Source organism: Engraulis encrasicolus, chromosome 14 (genome assembly GCF_034702125.1).
Source record: "Engraulis encrasicolus isolate BLACKSEA-1 chromosome 14, IST_EnEncr_1.0, whole genome shotgun sequence".
Taxonomy (NCBI): Eukaryota; Metazoa; Chordata; class Actinopteri; order Clupeiformes; family Engraulidae; genus Engraulis; species Engraulis encrasicolus.
Window position 1 is genome coordinate 37397713 of NC_085870.1, and position 17863 is coordinate 37415575.

At 39.1% G+C, this 17863-nt stretch overlaps 1 long non-coding RNA gene across 3 annotated transcripts in view; it reads left to right on the top strand.

The window, feature by feature from the left end:
- Nucleotides 1–17863, top strand: part of LOC134462573 (uncharacterized) — a 66979-nt gene that overhangs the window by 16893 nt on the left and 32223 nt on the right. For all 3 annotated transcript variants that reach the window (XR_010037544.1, XR_010037543.1, XR_010037542.1), the window contains exons 2-3: nucleotides 2233–2286; nucleotides 11556–11646. This is a non-coding gene — a long non-coding RNA (uncharacterized LOC134462573). The remainder of the gene's footprint in view (nucleotides 1–2232; nucleotides 2287–11555; nucleotides 11647–17863) is intronic.

The window sequence follows — 17863 nt, forward strand, 5'->3', positions numbered from 1 at the left end:
TTAATGCCATACATCTCTAGCCTGGCTCTCTCATGCCATACTGACTCTCACAATAAAATTATGCAACTTCCATTTAAGTGGTAGATCCACTGCATGTGTTAAGGGAGATAAATTATGAACAGAGTTTGATGCACACTTGACATTATCTCCATCCTTATTTTGTTTTGCTCTGCTGGCTAACAAAGAGCGCTTCTGTCTAAGCATACTTCGTTACCTCCGTTAAGGAGGTAATGTTTTTGGTCGTGTTGGTTTGTCTGTTTGTCTGTCTGTCAGCAGGATAACTCAAAAACTTGTGAACGGATTTGGCTGAAACTTTGTTGCGTTGTTAGTAATGACCCAAGGAACAAGTGATTAAATTCTGGTGGTGATCCGGAGCACGAATCGGAACCAGGACAATTTTAAAGATTCTTCACCATTACTGGCCTATAAATCTAGACACCCCTTGTGACCAGAAATTTAATTGCGGGAACTCCACAAAAAGAATGCAGAAAGACTTAGGGTGTAACATAGTCAAATGTTCTATTAAACAGCTTCCTTGGCGGAGGTCTGCGCTCTCTGAGTGATCTCTGCATGTTCCCCCAACCTATTCAATTTCCTCTGAAAGGAAAAATTAGGTAAGATTATTGAGAAAGTAATCATTAACCAGATGAAATCTACCAAGTACCAAGCTCTTGATTCCTAGCATTTCCAAGGCTGCACTTGCTGCATCCTTGCCGTGACAAAATACCCAGAATCCTTCACATTTTCACACACTAGGCTCTTTACTTACAGTTATGGGAAAGCCATCATGTTTAAGCACCGTTGGTACCATAATATGGTTGGTACCATGTTGTTTCCGAGATAAATTGCTTAAAATGTCTCAACACAACTTGATCATTGTTTGTGCTCATTACGTTTGTGTTGCTTTTCAGAACTTTTGACTATGGGCAATATATGTACTGTTATGAATTGATATGAACATTGATGTAGTTCTGTTGTACTTTTTCAACTTACACCACAACAGAATTACAACAACCGATTGCGTTTACTGTTTAAAATCAGTTGGAAATAAGTGTGTAGTGGCCAAAGCTGAACTGGTATCCCGTTCACTTCCACGATTCCAAGCATGTTCCATTCATAATCGTTTGAGATGCTTATGAGGTGTCCAGTTTCATCTTACGAGTGTGCTACTTCAAGGCTGTGGCACTACCAAGGGAAGCATCCTTGACATTGAGATTCGCCCTCTGCGTGGTATGGGGTCAGGGGTCAGGTCAGGTTCAGGTTCAGGTTATGCAACCTCAAGACCCACCTTTTGCAGACCATGTATAACACCTGAGGCCACTTTTACCTTCATTACCACCAATCAAAACCGTCTCATCCCTCCAGATCTGTTGTTGTTGCCCTTTGCCCTTTGCCCTTTTTTGTACCACCGGTTTCTCCCTAACTCTGTTCAGTTTTTCCTTATGCTGTATGTTTGTTCTGTCTACATGTTTTTCACCTGTAAAGTGTCTTTTAGTGCTATGAAAATCACTAAATACAACATATACTATATTATTACTTATGTAGTAGATTGTGAAGAGGAGAGGGCACATTTATCTGTTCTCAGTTTGGCTTTGCAAAAGCAGATCAACTTTCAGTCTATGTTTTAAAAATATAATTAGCTCTATGTGAGATGGCCATTCATGTGAGATCTACATAAATCTAGACTATATCCTGGCTACAAGAATTGAGAAATGAAGAAATGAGATTTGATTTGATCTTTTTACATCACATATTTTTACATAGGCCCTACTGATCTTTTAATCAGACTGCTGTGCAAGATCATGTTGGGCTTTTATTTATAATACTTGGCCTGATAATTAATCTGTTTTGGAGAAGCCAAACTTGAGCATGATAAGTTGCACTAATATAACCAATAAAATGTTGTCATCTGATCTGCTCATAACAAGCTTGTGTACTTATTTGGATGAATCCAAATATAGGCCTTGGCCAGTGAGACTTTTTCACATAGCTTTTAATGACCCTTGATACAAACTGTAATAGCCTATTTGCTGGACACTCTGAGTGTGTGCATCATGCAATTTGGGCTTGAATTCTGCAGAGCAGTGGATTTTGAGGTGTTTGATATCAAATATAGGTTTGTCTTTTTGGTTGGATTGTTATCATTGATCGGAAAGTTTTTTTACTTATTTTTTTCAGTAGCCTGTTTCAATATTTTTGGTGGCTTAATTAACTGTCGTTTTGTTTGCTTAGGAGAGGATGATCTTCACCCCGCCAACTACTCTCCAGTGTATTTGTGTGATGTAGGTGGGTAATTTTTCAGTACCATCCAGTAGAGCCTATTTTATTAGTTTCCTACTTCCTCTATGAACTTTATAGCTATATTCCTTTATTAACCTTCTTGTAAATCTAATCTAATGTAAATTATCGCATACTAATTCTCTGCAGATCTCGGGATATACTGTAAATGTCTATTGAACAGACTGTACACAAGCGTTGCTGTAAACCAAACTGTTCATAAAAACATTTACAGCATATACAGGTCCTGGCCATATAATTAGAATTCAATGCATGAATGCAGAGTTTGGTGCTTTTTGGATGAGATTTGCACTTGTTATTCTACATCATCAAAGCACAATAACAAACACCAGCAACACAGGGATTCCTTGGCATCAACAGGAACACGGAATTGACAAATTTGCACATTAATGCCATATATCTCATGCCATACTGACTCTCACAATAAAATTATGCAATCTCTGATTGAGTGGTATATCCACTGATTGTTTTAAGGGAGATGAGGTATGCACAGAGTTTGATGCACTCTTGACATTATCTCCATCCTTATCTTGCTTTGCTCTGCTGGCTAACACAGAGCGCTTCTGCCTTTGTTATAAATGATCTCTGCATGTTCCCCGACCTATTCAATTTCGTCTGAAAGAGAAAAAATTAGGTAAGATTATTGATAAAGTAATATTTAGCCAGATTAATGACTTCTTAAATTTGCATGGTCTTAATGATGAATTTCAGTCAAGGTTTCTACAGAAATGTAGTACTGAAACTGATTTATTATAATCTAATAAATAGATTAGAATCTGTTGGACTCTCTGGAAGTGCAATGGTTCAATGGTTCAAATCTTACATAAATAACAGAATTTACCTTGTTTCTATTATTGATGCCCATGTCTCAGATAACAACGCCATAAAGTATGAGGTACCACAAGGATTGATTCAGGGACCTAATTCATTCAACTTGTATATGCTACTTCTTGGTCAAATCTTGAAACAGTACAAAGCTACATAGTTACATATCTATGCTGATGACACTCAAATTTACAGTACAGTGCGAAAACTGCTGTCGTGCGCCCCTCTCCACATGATGAACATGGTTGAACCACGAGAGTGGTTAGGCTCAATGCATTTAAAAAATATATATAATTCGAACCTTGATAAAAAATGTTTTGCCTTGCTTTCAGTAGAAATGTAAGGCATTGCAATGCATTGTAGACTCGGAGTGAATAGTTTCAAATCGAATCGTTACCTCCCAAATTGTAATTGAATCCAATGCACACCACTTGTATATACCCTACTTATAGGCCTCAAAAGTCACTCACAGGTGCAACTACAAACCCCAACTCCGATGAAGTTGGGACGTTTGGTAAACAGTGAATAAAATCAAAATGCTATCATTTTCAAAATATTCAATCTATTCATTAGATGGAGAATAGTGAAAAGACAACATATTAAGTGTTAAAACCAAGAAAAAATATTGTTTTGGGAGACATATGTACTCATTTCTAATTTGATAAATCCAACACGTCTCAAAAGAGTTGGGACGGGGACAATAAATGGCAGCCAATGTCGAGGAAGACTAAAAACAAAACAAAAGACAATACTTAACAGTTAAATACATTAACCGATGAGATGATTTTATATAAAAAATAGTGTTGATTCCTATCTTGGACATGATTTCACCAGCTTAAATGGTGGGTGCATTCCTTGTCATGTTTTGCAATGTTTTCCTTTCTGTAGTGCTTACAGTGTGACAGGTCTTGACCAAAAACCCACCATTTTATCACCTGCTGTTCCTTATGATGGAGCCAAACTGTTAAAACATAGTAGAGAATGCAATTTGACCTTACTATGTGGCAGTAATCGAAGATCTCCCTTCAAAATATAATGCATGAGTGGCTTTTCATGCTGTTTAAAACCCATTTATACCATTCAGCACTGTATTTCACTCTACAGATGAGTGAGAACATCTTAACCAATGCACTACTGCACCCGCATGCCATCATGGAGGCTGACTTTTGAAGTTAGCACTAACACAAGTTGGATGGTTCATTTTCACTGTAGCACAGGATGTGCAATGCTCTATTATTGTCAAAAAGAATGGACTTCTACAACTTCTGCTGACTTCTGTAAGCAAAGGACAGTTTCCCATGTCTTCTGGGTCTATTTCAAGTGAGCTCAGGTGCTTAGGAGAATGTTACACCCCTGTATCATTTGCACGCATTAAGCATTCTTAATATGGTCAATTTTCAATAGCTCTAGCACTCCAGGAATTAGAGTGAGACTACAGCCAATATATATTTCATGATGTCATGAACCTATACAATGATTTTTGTAACAAAAATATGTCTTATATACACTCAATCGTGGTAAATCAAAGGGAATTCAAAAATGTATGTAATAACTATGGTAATTATTCCCTTTGCATCTTTAATTCTGAGTGACTCAGCCTCTCTGTGATGATCTTATACCTGGACACCTATATTGTCCGTCAGTACAATTCATTTTGAAATGTTCTTCTTTGTTGTTTTATCTTATTTGGATGTTTACTAAATTTCACTGATCCCCGTCCCAACTCTTTTGAGACGTGTTGGATTTATCAAATTAGAAATGAGTACATATGTCCCCCAAAACAATATTTTTTCTCGGTTTTAACACTTAATATGTTGTCTTTTCACTATTCTCCATCTAATGAATATATTGAATGTATTGAAAATGATAGCATTTTGATTTTATTCACTGTTTACCAAACGTCCCAACTTCATCGGAGTTGGGGTTTGTAATCCAAAATTCTGCTGCTATTCACCAAAACAAAGAAAAAAGATCACATCACTCCAGTACTTACTTAGGTCATTACACTGGCTCCCAGTGAGTTTAAGAATTGAGTTTAAAACTCTTCTGATTTACTTAAGTCTCCTAAATATATTGCAGAAATACTAGAGCAATATCATCCTAAAAGATGAGCCACAGTGGCTCATAACCAAGGCTCCTGAGGTCTATAGTCTTTTGAGCCTCAAGTTAGGGCCTATTCTTACAGAGCCTTTCTCTCAGGTGACAAAATGGGAATCAGTTCCAGACTGCTCGGAGATGTCGTTTCCACTTCTTGCACCATCTTTATTCGGTTTTGCATGCAAATCCTCACAAGGGCTACTAATGCTTCCCTTCATGCGGATTGCCTCACTTACACCATACCACCATTCTGCTATCATGGCTCCAGGATGTGGCTTGGCATGATGAACCTATTCATATTTTCTAACTTTGATGACAATTTGAAGGTGGTCTGAATTGTTGCTTCATTGAATGAATTTCTGTAAATCTGCAGACAAAAACTATTGCAACTGTTGTGGTACAACAATAACAACATATTTTCATTAAGAAAAACATTTCAAGACACTCAAGGGCACTCTACAAAGATGCATAATACGAAAACAATTAAACAACTAAAACACAAGGATGCTGGTGATGTGTTGATGGATTATCAGTATATTGTCTCGATTATCCTCAAGTACTTTAAAATCGCTGACCACAACTTTTGGTTGTGGATTGTGGTGGAGATGATGCATGAGATAATGCATGTTTGTTTTTGTTTTTGCCACATGAAAACTTTAAGAAAGTTACGTGTATCTGCACTGCTGGAAGAAGTAAGCGATGGATAGATGGTAGACTGTGATGGAGTTGTTGTCTCTCAATGTGAAGGATCCTGGCCTTACTAGGACAAGTAACGCCCCTTTATACGTCATCGCAACTTGCCAAGTACTTTTCCAAAGTAAAGCATGCCTCAAAATCCCAAGTATGTTCAACTGCAGTGTGCAGGGCGGGGGGCAGGTCTGGATCACATCTCCCTCCTCCCCCCTGAGCACATCTCCCTCCTCCCCCCTGAGCACATCGAGTGCCTCTCCCTTGTCATTCAGCGCTAAGCTTCTACACGGGAAGAAAAATAGCTCTGGAAGTCATTGCACCGTGCAGAGCAAAGACGCAGAGTTTTCACAAATAAAATCATAGATCCACTCTCTCTACTCCACTAATGTATAGGCCTAATGGTTTGGTGAGTGTAGGAAACACGAGCGGGGAGCTTTGAGTGAACCGCGTGATGAACAGCACGCGACCCTGTTTAGTATAATTTATTAATCCCGAGGGAAATTAATATAAGGACAGCTACATATAGTATTTGTTAACGCATGGGTCTAATTTGAATTATTATTAAGTGTCTCTTCTTAGTATCTTAGTTTGAAGACCAGATATTTGGTGCCAGTTTCTAAAAATCGAAAGATGGGTATTACAAGAAAAGTAATATGGCAGTAAAACGCCTGTGCAGTGGCGAATTATTCCATGTGTGATCCGCTCGAAATTAAACATAGGCCTACCCATCATTGAAAAGCATGAGCACATTCTTCAAAGTCCCAAAGCCTGGATGCTGTCGCCACAATCTCTTTAGGATTGGGGACTGGACTCTGAGCAGGCCATTGCAGTATCCTTTGGTATCCTTCGTCCATCTGCCCCGCTTCCAAACTGACACCCTGACACATTTAGCATTAACCTTTTGTTTTTATCAGCGCTTAACATTATCATTAAATCGATGGAACCTAAAGCAGTTGCAGAGACCGTTTCATATTGGATCAATCCCTTCTCCTTTACTATGAAAGAGAAAGTAAGGTCAAGGACAAATTATTCTATGTAAATGGAAATAAACACTCATGCAATTGGAACGTGGAAATTGAAAATTAAATATATTTAGTAGGCTAAATATATTTAATTAGCACTCCAAACGACGAGACATGATACAAGCTGTGTGCATAGAATACAGTGTAGCCAACTACGCATTCACTATTGATGAATGATTCTATGTCCAGTGTTTAGTAAATGTAGGCCTATTTACTTAACACTCCAAACGACGAGACACGACACAATCTCCCTAGAATACAGGGTAACGCATTCGCTAGGCTATATGATTCTATGTCCAGTGTTTAGTAGGCCTAGGTCTGAAGGTGAAAAAGTGGATCGCACTCGGGTTCTTCTTTTCTTCTTTTTTATTTTTTTATTTACATAGCAGCAGAAGTGTAGACAAACGTTTCGGCTGTTGCCTTCGTCAGTGTCTCCCTAGTAGGCCTAGGTCTAAATATATTTACTTAACACTTCAAACGACGAGACACGATACAAGCTGTGTGCATAGAATAAGCCTATCGCCAGATAAGACATTTGGGTCCATTTCTCAAATATGGTGCGCTATTATGATGACGAATGATTCTATGTCCAGTGTTTAGTACATATATTTACTTAACACTCCAAACGACGAGACATGATACAAACCACTTCACACCGCAATTACATAGACATTAGGCTATTATTGTCCAAAGCAGCTATAATAGTCATCAATGTATGTTGGTGTGCTACACTTGGGCCTATACCGCTTTTGAATATCCTATTATGATTGATGAATGATTCTATGTCCAGTGTTTAGTAAATACATTTATTTAGCACTCTAAATATAATAGCAGGCTAAATATATTTAATTAGCACTCCAAACGACGAGACATGATAGGCCTACAAGCTGTGTGCATAGAATACAGTGTACTATGCATTTGCCGGAGAAGACATTTGGCGCAAATTCTCAAATAGGGTGACGTCGGGATGGTGTAGGACTGTACAGACTACCATAATAGGAAAAATAGGAGGGGCGAGATACAAAATGGGAGGGGCGGGATCACAGACATCCAGACATCCAGACCTGCCCACTTCTGCAAACTGCAGTTGGATGCTACTCCAAAATCTACCAAGTGCCACGCTCTTGATAGCATTTCCAAGGCTCCACTTGCTGCATCTTTGCCATGACAAAATACCCAGAATCCTTCATGTTTTTACACTCGGCTTTTTACTTATAGGTGTGGGAAAGCCATCGTGTTTAAGCACAGTTGGTACCATGTTGTTTCCGAGATAAATTGCTTAAAATGTCTCAACATGGTCATTGTTTGTGCTCATTATGTTTGTGTTGCTTTTCAGAGATTTTGGGCAATACATGTACAGTTATGAATTGATTTGAACATTGATGTAGTTTTGTTATACATTTTCAACTTACAACACAACAGAATTACAACCATCAATCGTGTTTACCGTTTAAAATCAGTTGGAAATTAGTGTGTAGTGGCCAAAGCTGAACTGGTATCCCGTTCACTTCCACGATTCCAAGCATGTTCCATTCATAATCGTTTGAGATGCTTATGAGGTTTCCAGCTTCGTCTTACGAGTGTGCTACTTCAAGGCTGTGGCACTACCAAGGGAAGCATCCTTGACATTGAGATTCTGTGTGGTCAGGGGTCAGGTCAGGTTCAGGTTCAGGTTATGCAACCTCAAGACCCACCTTTAGCAGACCATGTACAGTCCCAGGAAAAAGTTTGTACACCCTTTGAAATGTCTTACCTTTCTGTCAAAATTTGTCATAAAACATGGTCTGATCTTCCCGGAAATCACAAGAAGGAACAACCAGAGTCTGCTTTAACTAATTCAACCCAAACATTTACAAGTTTTCATATTTTCATTGGCCATAAGATGTAAACATTCACAGGACAGCAAGGCATAAGTAAGTACACCCTTGCATTCAATAGGTTTTAACCCTAAGTTAGTCGCAATAACCTCAACCAGATGTTTCCTGTAGTTGCAGATCAGATTAACAAAACAATCTGGATGTATCTGGTCTCCCTCTTCTTTAGAAAGCTGCCGCTCGTCAGCAAGGTTTGTGGGATGTCTGGAGTGCATAGCTTTCTTGACTTCATGCCATATAATCTCAATTGTTTTTTGTCAGGGCTTTGACTGGGCTATTCCAGAATGTGTATTTCATTATTATGAAGCCATTCTAAAGTCGATTTGCTTCTAAAGTATGGGTTGTTGTCACATTTCAGGACCCATCCTCTTGTGTGCTTCAGCTGTGTGACAGAGTACCTCACTTTTTTCTGTAAAATATCTCGATAAACTTCTGAGTTCATTGTTCCACTGATAATAGCAAACTGAAAAGGACCTGAGGCAGCAAGGTAGCCGCATATAATGATGCTCCTGCCACCATACCCAAGGTGGAGATGATGTTTTGGTGAAGGTGTGGTTCTCCAGTTCTCCTCCAAACATGACATTGTGTGTTCCCCTGAACAATTTAACTTTGGAAAAAAAGTGAGGTACTCTGTCACACAGTTGAAGCACACAAGAGTATGGGTCCTGAAATGTGACAACAACCCATACTTTAGATTAGAAGCAAATCGACTTTAGAATGGCTTCATAATAATGAAATAAACATTCTGAATAGCCCATTCAAAGCCCTGACAAAAAACAATAGAGATTATATGGCATGAAGTCAAGAAAGCTATGCACTCCAGACATCCCACAAACCTTGCTGAAGAGAGGCAGTTCTCTAAAGATGAGGGAGACAAGATACAAACAGATTGTTTTGTTAATGCAACTACTGGACAAGTCTGGTTGATGATATTGCAACTAACTGAGGGTTAAAACCTACTTAATGCAAGGGTGTACTTACTTATGCCCTGCTCTCCTGTGAATGTTATGGCCTTATGACCAATACAAATATGATAACATGTAAATGTTTGGGTGGAATTAATTAAAGCAGATTCTGATTGTTCCTTCTTGAGATTTCCGGGAAGATCAGACCATGTTTTATGATCAATTTTGACAGAAATGCAAGAAATTTCAAAGGGTGTACAAACTTTTTCCTGGGACTGTATAACACCTGAGGCCACTTTTATCTTCATCACCACCAGCCTACAGGTTTTTCACCTGTAAAGTGTCTTTAAGAGCTATGAAAATCACTGAATAAAACATATATTATTACTTACAGTATGTAGTAGATTGTGAAGAGGAGAGGCCACATTTATCTCTTCTCAGTTTGGCTTTGCAAAAGCAGATCAACTTTCAGTCTCAGTTTTAAAAATAAAATTGGCTCTATGTGAGATGGCCAGAGATCTACATAAATCTAGACTATATCCTGACTACAAGAAATGAGAAATGATGAAGAAATGAGATTTGATTTGATCTTTTTACATCACATATTTTTACATAGGCCCTATACTTGATCTTTCAATCAGTCCGTCGAGCAAGATTACGTTGTGCCTTTATTTATATTACTTGGCCTGAAAGTTGATCTGTTTTGGTGAAGCCAAACTTGGGCATGCTAAGTTGCACTAATACAACCAATAAAATGTTGCCATCTGATCTTCTCATAACAACCCAGTGTACTTATTTGGTTGAAATACAAATATAGGCCTTGGCCAGTGAGACTTTTCCACATAGCTTATAATGACCCTTGTGGAAATGATTCAAACTATAGTAGCCTATTTGCTGGACACTCTGAGTGTGTGCATCATGCAAGTTGGGCTTGAATTCTGCAGAGCAGTGGATTTTGAGGTGTTTGATATCAAATGTAGGTTTGTCTTTTTGGTTGGATTGTTATCATTGATCGGAAAGCTTTTTTACTTATTTTTTTCAGTAGCCTGTTTCAATATTTTTGGTGTCTTAATTAACTTGTGGTTTTGTTTGTTTGGGAGAAGATGGTCTTCACCCCACCAACTATTATCCCGTGTATTTGTGTGATCTAGGTGGGTAATTTTTCAGTACCATCCAGTAGAGCCTATCTTATTACTTTTCTACTTCCTGTATACACTTTATAACTATATTCCTTTATTTATCTTCTTGTAAATCTAATCTAATGTAAATTATCGGGTACTAATTCTCTGCAGATGTCGGGATTTACCGTAAATGTCTATTGAACAGACAAGCGTTGCTGTAAACCAGACTGTTATGAAAAACAATTACAGCATGAAGTGTACTTGGTGTCACTGTTCAATATCGCCCCCTAATGGCACAACACTGAACCTAAGCAAAACAAGTTGTCAAGTTGTTTGAGTTCCTTTTTTAATACTTTGAAATATAAATATTAAGAGAACCTTATTATACAGTGCTGCTTTGATTCTTGAGAAACGTCTGGACGTCAGGTTCAGGTATTCCAGTTCCAGTTCAAAGAACTGTTAAAAGAACATGATACACATTTTTGTAGGCTGTAAGTACAGTACTACATGAATTACTGTTGCCTTTTGCTTCGTGTGTATTTGGTGCTATTAGCTTACCGATATATGTAGTTATTGTTGTTAATTTTTGTAACATCTTCACATACTGTACACTCTTTTCTTTCCTCATCCTTTCCTTCAGTCTGGCAGGCTGGTTGCAAAATATGTTGTATGTAGGCCTACTGGTACATTTAATTTGATTTCAAATGTTTTTGATCATAACAGGTCCTCAATTTCTTGGCCTGGTACTCAGCGATAGCAGCACACCCCGGGCTTCCTTATGTTCACGCTGTACCTTCATACAGCTCCTGGACAGGTGAGTAACCTTTTTGTCTCTTTTGTGTTACAGTAACATCTCCTTGCCCAAGTTTAGTATCAGCATCTACTTCAATCTCCAGCTCACATTATCTTCTTACTTATTTACTTACCTATTTTGTGTCCAAAGTGACATTTAAAAAAAAACACGAATCAAGAGCACATATACCAATAGCAGATGTATGCTGCCTATTAAATGTTTTATTGTTGTAGTATCATCCTCCATTTCCTCAGTTTTTTGAGAGGCCTCACTCTGATGATATAGTTTTTTGCTGGAAAAGCAACGTGAAGCTGGGAGAGCAAAACAAAGCTACGTTAAAGAAATGCAATATGCAAATGTATGAGATTTGATGCCACATACAGTGGCATATTCACCTAGTATCTCCTATAATGTCACCCTATGGAATAATGAATCTCCAACTTTGACCTTGAAAAAAAAACAATGTTCCACTAATAAATATCAATCCGTAGACTTTTAATATGTGATGCAAGGGGGTTTAAGGATACTTAAAAGTAGGAACCATTACTATTGCAATTCATCCCGCGTTTTGGCCTTTTAAGACTGGCCTAAAAGGAGTCTTTGAGTGGTGCTCGTTTAGCAAGTACTGTATATTGTTTATAATTTGTTACTGCAGTAACAAATTGATTTTCTTTTCTTTTTTTCCTAACCTTTTAATATGAAAGGGTTATTTATTGATACATTTCATCTCACACAATAGGATAATGTATAATTTTTGCAATTGTAACTGCAATACAAGTGAACTAGTTAGAAGCTTACAGCAACATAAGGCATTACCATGATCAGTACCTACTTGGTATAAGTTAAACTTCAGCGTGTGCTTTTTTTTTTTAAGAGGATCTGTGAAAAGATGCCGGCATATGCTGGCCTATTGAAGAACTTCTTTGAACACTTCAAATCCCCCCTTAGCCATGCTCGATCTCCTTAGCCATGCCTTTCTGTTGTTATAGTATTTGCAAACAGCGTTTACAGCAGTAGTTCTGTTTTGTGTGCTGTGATAAACTGTGGTTTTTGTGAACTTGAACAGTAGATTGTGTCCACTGTTTTGTGTGCTCATTTTCATATACAACGTGGGTGATGGAATCCACGTTGACCCTCCGGTAAAATAAAGGAAGCATTTATCCACAGTTGTAGTCAGGAGTTTATACCAGAGGTGGAAGAAGTACTGAGGTTGTGTACTTAAGTAAAATTAGAGGTACCCTGCGAAAAATTTACTCAAGTGAAAGTAAAAGTACTACACCAAAAATGTTACCTTTTTCATGAATACTTACCACCAGCATAAAATTCTAAGTATTCATTATGACTGGAAAAATTGCACTTTTCATACATGAAAAGGGGGATCTTCTCCATGGTCCGCCATTTTGAATTTCCAAAATTAGCCATTTTTACCTGCAAAAATGACTGTACTTGGACCATACTAGAAAATATTTGTTTATTACTTAGTAAACTTACATGTAAAGATTAAATTTGGCAATAGGCAGCCCGGTTTCAATGGGCAGAATAGTTGCAGTACCTTTTTTGACCATTTCCTGCACAGTGTCCCTTTAAGTAAAAGTCCTAAGTACATAGGCCTACTTTTAAATTCACTTGTTGAGTACAAAAGTGCAAGTAGGCCTACTGGCGCAATGGCTGTCTTTCTCCATGTCTGTCTACTTGATCCAATAGGAAACAGTCTCTGCAACTGTTTTTGGTTCCATTTGAACATGACTATGGAGACCTATTAATGTTTTTATGTGTCTTTTCTGTCTGGGTGTCAGTTTGGAAGAGGGGCAAAACATGTCATTCCATTAAAATCTTTAACTGAAAGAGCCAAGACTGAGGCAAGCACGTGTAGCCTATTAAATTGAAATGGCATTGACAAGATGTAGGCCCAAGTTCCCAGAACTAACCAACAGACCTGAGAAACTAAGAGAATATTGCCTATTGCATCCACCAACAATGCACAGCCTACTGTTGGCTAATATCAACTGCCACAGGCCTAGAATTAGAAATCAGGAGCAAATGGGTATTTATGAGACAAGCACGTTGTCGTTTAAAAACAAAACAGAGAGAGAGAGAGAGAGAGAGAGAGAGAGAGAGAGAGAGAGAGAGACGCGCCCCTATGCAGTGTGTTAACATGCACATAGCGATTTCACTTCTCTCTTTCACTGTAGTGTAGCCTAATGGACTTAACGCAGGTGCATGGGTTCTGGAATGTTTTCCAGCACTGTTATATTTTTTTCTGTCTCATACGCGAACTATTTGCTGTCCTTCAGAATCAGAAACATCACCGTGTCGGCAAACAGCTTTCTCTTGTTGCTGGTGATATGCATTTAACTTGAATAATGAAGCTACTTTCCACACGTATTCCATACGCCCAGAAGACGGTTGCTAGCAGCTTTAATCTAAAAAGATACCGGGAAGTGTGAAATGTGCTCAGTTGTCAAGACTTCTAGTCGCGCGCTGCTCTGATTCAAAGCGAGCAGGCTGCGCTTGGTCCCGCCTCTCTGCCAGTAGCTGAGGCTATAGAGCTCGAAAGTCCCGCCCCTTAGTTCCGCATTTCACGGGACCTAAGCTGACCATCTAACAACATGGTAGCGTGTAAATATCTTCCGATCACAGTCATTATATGCGCTGGGCTCCAAATATGCTGTTTAAGAGGCTAGATAAAGATTATTCATGCAGAAGCATCAATGTTTTGTTCCGAGGCCGTTTGCATGAAAAATGTGAAGAAACACAGCTTTCTAAAAAGTTTGGGGGTTCGTACGAAAAATTAAACAAAAATATCAGAAACAACATATGTGGAGCTCGTGGCACAACTCGAAGGGGAACGAAATATCATTTTAATACCGCCATTGGATTACATGCTACGATTTTCGGCTAAAAACGCCGTTGAGGTCCCATGAAATCGGGGGAAGTGACGTCACTTTCGAGCTCTATTGGGAGGGAAAGTAATCTCATCGCCCCCTGCTGGCAACGTTCCAAGCCCCTGCAACAAATGAATGGGTTTTTTCTTTGAAAAATTACATCTCGGCCCTGACGACGAAGTAGAAGTAGTGGCAGTCATATTATAGGCAAGTTGGCCCGTTTTATCGAATCAGGTGGTAAAATGTTCGGTTTTTCACTGATCTGAACTGATTTAAATATTCTTTAAAAAGCTAATACAGAACTACACTAGGTGCATTCGACATGTGTCAACGCATGCATGCGCATTTAGACAGCAATGCACCCTGGATGGAAAATGCTGCATGACGGTTAGATTTCCTGTCAAACTTCGAAATTTCGTCGACGTTGCGTTGACGAGGTGACATGTCACATGGTGTAAAACTATCGCGGGATGAATGCGGCTGCAGTCAGATCTTGCAACCTCTGCAGTTGCTTATCCCCTTCAACGCTCGTCGGCGGACTGCCTCCGAGGTCACGCGCCCATGAACTGGTTGGTCAACAACTCACTCACGTGTGTATATGGGTCTTGTCTCACACCTCTACACAAGTTTGCGCAGGTCCCCACTTCAGCTCCTCCTCACTGCCTGTCCCCCCTCCTCACACGTGGTGTGTTAGTAGAGCAAATCGGTGCGAGCTCATCGTCTCGTTCATATTTGTGGCCGACTGCAAATGCGCTGTATTTAATAACACCCACATCGTGACAACAAGTTATCGCTCACGTGCCTTTTGCAACATCGACGCTCGCAACAAAGTCGTATGCGCTTATTGACTGGCATGTGTGACGTGTTTACTCCATGTAATTAGCATAGCCAAATTAGCATAGCCAAACATGAGCCAGAGAGGTGGTTACTCGTCACCACAGAAGCCATCATATCTACTAGAGAAGTTAAAACCAAACCAAAATGATCGCGTGTATATATGTTTAATAAGAAGACAATGTGGAACTCACAGGATTACAAGAATGTGAAGATATGCGAAGAACTTGCGTTCATTCGCGTTCATTTGTTTCTCTGTGTTGTCAACGAGGCGCGAAGCACAGCATGCTGGGAGCTGTAGTCCGTTTCCGACCAGATTGGCACAATTTCTATTTTTCTTAAAAGGTCAAAAAATGACTTAAGATTTTCACATGTAGTAGTTCATCCTATTGTGTACGCTGAAAAATGTGTCTGGTGTTATAGTTCCTAGTCATATCTTTGTGGGATTTTTTTAAAAACTCGTCTATGGGAGTTTCAATAGGATCGCCCTGGTGTTTGGAACGTAACCGCTAGGATCGCTGTTTTCCACTTTCCCTGGCCATAGAGGTAGAAAATAACACTAGAGAGGACACAGCAATTTGCGACAGCACTGGGAAATGGCAGCTGGAGCTTCCCAACTTCCGTAGGTAGTGTAGGTACTTTCAGGCAATGCAAGCAAAGAAAGTGGATGTAAGAAGAAGCGTCATTTTGTTTCTTTTCCGGTATCCACTTTATGTCGGGTGAACGCTCCCTTAGGAGACCTTCGGTTAGGAGACCTTCGGAGTCCTCAGGTTGAGAATCAATGAAGTCCCCTTAGCGCTGTAGATGGCGGTAGCGCACGTCTTGCGCAAACACCTCCAAAAGAGAAGAAGAAGTAGGGGACAACGCCCCCTTAGGAGACCCAACTTGAGCACACGCTTTTGCATTGAGTGGGCGTGTTTTGCGATATCTTGGTTTGATTCAGTATTTTTGATGCAAGTCAATGGAGAACACGCCCACCCCTGTCAAGAAATTAACTAAAACTGTGTAAAGAAGTAACACTTTAATCAAAGACCAGATTTGAAATGTCAGGCTAAATATCTACTTAAATCATATGAGTCGATAAAATACATTTAAAAATCAAATAATATATTTTATGAACATAGTTAGCAACACACTTCAACTATTGTCCTTGTATAGTGTGTTGATGGATATTTTCACATGATTAAGCCATTTTTGACAGAGGTGAGCCTCGTTCTCCGTTAATTTCCATTTCTCTGATCTACCTTTTTTTTTTTTTTTTTTTTTATTGTAAGAAAAGATTATATACAAACATTGAAAAAGCGGGGTATCGTGCACATATTAACAAATAGAGGGAAAAAAGCCATAAATAGCCATTAAGGCAATAGTTCTTTCAGCTTTTCTGCTGTTCAGTCCTTCAAGGGATTTAAAATAAAATTTCAGTTCTTTCTCTGATCTACCTACAGATAATGGCCGCTACAGATTGCCGTAAAAAGGGGGGCGGGGTCCTCTCTAGTGTTATTTTCTACCTCTATGCTATAGGCCTACAAATATCCACGCAACACAACAGGAAAACCTAAGATAAATGTAACGAGTAATGACGTCTTGTTTCAGAAATGTAAGGAGTAGAAAGTACAGATAATTGACAAAAAATGTAACGGAGTAAAAGTAAAAGTCTGCATTTTTAATTTTACATAAGTAAGTACAAATTCCAGAAAAAATACTCTGTTAGGTTCCACCTCTGGTTAATACACATTGTGACATCTTGAGAGGCTGCATCCTCGAGGGGCGCTATATTCCCCTAAAATGCCTCGAGCCACAACCATAGAGGTAGAAAATAACACTAGAGAGGACCCCGCCCCCCCTTTTACGGCAATCTGTAGCGGCCATTATCTGGAGGTAGATCAGAGAAATGGAAATTAACGGAGAACGAGGCTCACCTCTGTCAAAAATGGCTTAATCATGTGAAAATGTCCATCAACACACTATACAAGGACAATAGTTGAAGTGTGTTGCTAACTATGTTCATAAAATATATTATTTGATTTTTAAATGTATTTTATCGACTCATATGATTTCAGTAGATATGTAGCCTGACATTTCAAATCTGGTCTTTGATTAAAGTGTTACTTTATATTTACACAGTTTTAGTTAATTTCTTGACAGGGGTGGGCGTGTTCTCCATTGACTTGCATTGCCTGAAAGTACCTACACTACCTACGGAAGTTGGGAAGCTCCAGCTGCCATTTCCCAGTGCTGTCGCAAATTGCTGTGTCCTCTCTAGTGTTATTTTCTACCTCTATGGCCACAACCCTCAATTGCTCTATCTGGTGGTGGAACAGGAAACTTCACACCTCCACACAGCACACCTGAATACAGGTGTGAGTGATTGCCACCAAATGGCAGCTAACGAGCTGAAGGGCTTTGTGAGAGCTAGAAAACTCAGTAGCAGACATCCCAAGTTCCAAAAACTGATTTCAGGGAGATGTTCATCGACCCTTGAACTTGGTTGAAACACAGACTACCTGCAGCTGTAGGAG